Source organism: Gossypium arboreum, chromosome 10 (assembly GCF_025698485.1).
Source record: "Gossypium arboreum isolate Shixiya-1 chromosome 10, ASM2569848v2, whole genome shotgun sequence".
Lineage (NCBI taxonomy): Eukaryota > Viridiplantae > Streptophyta > Magnoliopsida > Malvales > Malvaceae > Gossypium > Gossypium arboreum.
In genome coordinates this window covers 13,058,754-13,063,412 of record NC_069079.1, presented here as the reverse complement: position 1 = coordinate 13,063,412, position 4,659 = coordinate 13,058,754, and positions in this window count along the sequence as shown.

The following is a 4,659-nucleotide window of genomic DNA, read 5'->3' as shown; positions in this document are numbered from 1 at the left end:
TAATCAATTTAATTTAATTTTTAATCAAATTGATTTGTTCTCTCCTTTTATGACAAATTTTGTGGAAATTTCCAAAATTCCACCATTCTAAATGCCTATAAAAGGCTATGAATTCTAAAGAATTTTTCCACACTCATATTCCCTGACACCAAATTTATTTTGCTCTCAAATTCTTCTTTTCCTCTCCATATTTTTCCAACATTCTGGTGATAGAAAAAGGCAATGTTTGTTCGTTGATTGCTACAGAGGTGCTACTACTTTGATCATTTTGTTGTTGTATCCTGGAAGACATTTGACCAACTTTTCTCTAAGTACTGTAGGAGTGACCGAATCTATCTTAAGGAAACTGTGTTAAATAGGCCTCAACGTTTAGTAAACTCTATTCTTCTTTTCGATTTCAACTTTTTGTTATGATTTTTATTAGTTTATGTATTTGACAATTTAAATACAAAATATTCTATTTATATTTTATTTTATATATAAATAATTTTTATTTATATTTATATATTTTGTTCGCCAATGTGTTTTGTCCAACAACTAGTTCGTTGACCTAATCAGTTTGATTGATTTGATCAATCCGGATGGTTCAATTAAATAAATTATTAGAAATTTAGAAAAATAAAAATATTAAAAATATATCAAAAAAAATTCAAGCGTCAGTTCTGCCAAATTTTTAGCCCAATTGAATCAAGAAATTAATTTGTATTGATTCTCAATTCAACGGTGCAAAACTTTTTTCTAAACTGGTACCCTAACTGGTTCTAGTTCAATCCAATTTCGATAAATTGGTGGAAAGATTTAGTGTTTCTAGGTTTAGATTAACATAAAATTATTATTCTTTAGATTCGGTAAGCTTATATTAGAGTTTTTGAGAGTAGAAGTTAAATGTGGAGGAAGAGAAGTAAGATTCCCGCTTCATTGAATGCATCATTTCAAGTAGATTTAGGATTCCTAGCTGTTGATTCTTGGTATTCTAACTTGATTCTTTGTTTTGATTGTGGATTTGAAGGTAAGGAAGCAACTGAAAGCTCTAAGAAAAAAGATTTGGAGGAATAGTTAGACTTCAATTTATGCACTCTTCAATTCGAAATACAATATATATTTTACTAAATTAGTCGCTTAGGATTTCTTTTTATATCATCTTTGCTTATTGATTTCTATTTGGATGAATTGTGGTCGTGATTATAATCAGATTACTCTTTTGGTTTAATGATTAAATTGTTAATAACAGACAAATTAGTTGATGTTTTAGTGCTTAAATATGTTGAATAAATTATTATGTTGTTAAACTACGTGAATTTTGATTAAAACAACCTTATTAAACAATTTGGAAAGTTTTAGCATGTCATAGGATATATAGAGCTCTCTAAATATTATTGTGTTTGTGGATTACATATGTGACTACCTATAAACTTCATATCACACCAAAAATATATATAAAATAATTTAGCGGTGTCCGCAAGTGTACATGTCAAATTGTAATATAGTTTAGTTACAATGAAACACATGTAAATATTTCGAGGATCGTACCCAAAGGATTGCTGTTGGATAAATTAATATTAAATTAGTTACAAAAAAATTACTAATCTAATCGAGTTGCGAATTAGTAGTGTGAATCCAAATAAAAATATTAATTAACCTAAAATTACCATAGTGTACTTTCCTATTCCTAGTGTTTACAACGTGAGCCTCTAGTGTATGATAGATTAAATTCCTAATTATCTAATTAAATAATTAATTATCCTAGATTGAGTTATTTATCACCCTTAGTTGTGGCCACCATACCGGTTCATCAGTAAAGATTACCACCTGAGGCATCCGTCCGGTCTCTTCCTAGGCATACGAGTACCCTTCCGATCTCATCACTTGGCACAAGTTATACATGACAAGATACCCTCCTAGTCTCACCTATCTCGATATTCTATCAGGGGTATCACTCCCTAGTATACTAAGTACCCTTGAATAAGTAATCAACTTCGGATAAATAATTATTTATCAAATAAATTAGTTTAATAATCTAATCATGAAAAATATAAATAAAGCACAAAAAAATTCATACAAACGCTAATTGATTAGAGAAATGAAAATATAAATAAAAGAATAAGAGATAAGAGAAAGCTCATGAATATATTGAAGCGCATTGCCAGAGCAATCTCCGCTCGCGATTGTCTGTACATCGGAATAGAAATTTTTTGACTAAAATGTAAAGGAAAAGAAACTAAAACTGAATAGAAAATTGTCTAGGTCTAAAACTGCTTACAATCCTGGTGATCTTAAGATTGCTTATATAGGAAATGGCCTACTTGGTGACCAAGCATCCTGAGATACATTTAGATACCAATGAATAAAATATTATGCTAAAAGCTAGAGTCTAATTATGGAAATTTCCCAATTGTGTTGTCTAAAGAAATAAACAATTTTGCAACACCCCTTATCCGTATCTGATGCCAAGACAAGGTTCGAGGCGTTACCGAACTTAAACGTACACCATTTCATAAAACTAGGCCATAAAATTTCGTAGAAATTAAAAATTTTCAAGCACATGAATGATGTCCCTTGAACGGGCCCACGAGGCCTAAAACATACATTGGAAAAGGGTCGGGACTAAATCGAAAACTTAAAAGTGGTTTGGAAAAATTTCCCAAAAACAGATTCACACGTTTGTGTGAGCTAGGGGACATGCTCGTTTGCTCTTGACACACCCGTGTCATCAGACCGTGTAACTCTCTGACTATGACACCATCATCAAAGTAAGGTCACACGGCCGTACCACACTCCCGCATGGCTAGACCGTGTCCCTCACACGGATGAGACACACGGACGTGTCTCTGCCCGTGTGGCCGACACTTAGGCTATTTTCCAAGACACATATTATAGCATCAATTAATGATTTAGCATGCCTCACTAAGGCACGTTTTTAACAACCAACCATAACATATTTGTAATATCTCGAATTAGGGCCTAATCGGAATAGTGGTTTCGTGACCACAAATTCGAGATAGAAATAATTATTTTATAATTATTTTTATGTTTATGATATGATTGCATGATTGTGTGAAAATTTCGTGATGAAATCCTATGCCTAAAGTGCTTAAATTGAATTAGGGACTAAATCAAATAATTTGCAAAACTTGCATTCTAGGAGTTTTTAGTATGAAATTGTTTTGGAATATTAATGAGGAGGTCTTAAATAGCAATTTGACCAATTTCTAAGTCTATGGACAAAAATTGGACATGGATGGAATTTTTGGAAAGTTTAGTAGTAAGGGCATTTTGGTCATTTAGTTATTAAAATGAATTAAAAACAAAATTAAAAGCCAATTTTTGTCCATCTTCTTCATTAGGCCGAAATTTCAAGGGTTATCCATAGTTAGGGTTTGTTTCAAGCTTCCATGCTCCATAGTAAGTGATTCCAAGCCCCGTTTTTAATGTTCTTTACGCTTTTGGAATCCCTTAGAGTTCGATTAAGCTTATGCTAGCAATAATTCAACCTAGGTTCATATTTGAAAAAATACCCATAGGTGAAATTTGTGTATTTTGGTGTTTTATGATAAAATATTAGGTTTTAAATTATGTTAGACAACTTGTACTTCTCGGTTTTAAGCGAAAACGAGTAAAAGGACTTAATTGGTAAAAATACCTAATAGTCATAAGTACATGTTAGAGTGTGAATTTGATGTTACCATAGAAGGGAAAAATGATCAACATGTCATAAAACATAAGAATAAAGGATGAAGTTTAATTCCTGAGCCTAGGGGCAAAAGTGTAATTATGCAAAAGTTTAGGGGCAAAAATGTAATTTTGCCAAAGTTCGTATTAAATGCTCTTTTGATGAACGTATGTATTAAATAAGATTAATTTGGCATTATAGATCAAGAGAAACGAGATTCAAGTCGCGATCGAGGGAAAAATAAAGTTTACGAAGAATAAGCTCGATTGCTAATAATTTTGTATCGAGGTAAGTTCATGTGACAGCCCTAAATTGACCCTAGTCGGAAAGTGGTTTCGGGACCACATTACCGAGTCAAAAATTTATTTTGTTTGTGTTTTAATTACATAAATTTATGTGTGATAGTGAATATATGAAAAATTAAATGCTTAATATTAGCTTTAGGAATGTGAATTAATTCGAAAGGACCTAGTTGATGAAGTTAGAAAAGATGATAGATGAATTATAAGGAGTAAATAATAATAGAGAGAGGAAGCATGGGTTTGCATGTCAAAATGCCCATTTTTGACTTAATGGCCGGCCAAGTAGTGATGTATTCCACTAATTTAAATTAGATTAGTATATTTAATTGGTAAGAAAATAAAATATTCATAACATAAAGATTAATAAAAATATTAAAATGAACAAGAGAAAAAGAAGAAGAAAGGGGTGTTCATCTTTGCTATCCTTTAGCCGAAAAACCAAGTAAAAGAAAGAAAGAAAGGTTTGAAGAAGTTCGGCCATGCTTGTAACGTGGTTGAGGTATGTTTGATGTTATTCCTTGAAATTCATGCATATTTTTAGTTGTTAGTTTGAATTCTACCTAGCCCATGGTTTAAATTTTTGCTATTTGATGGAGATGATATTCGGCCATGGATGTTGTCTTTCTTGGTTGGTGTTTTGATGTTGTTGTGATGAGGCATGAAGATGATTGAGTTTGAGTGTTTAAT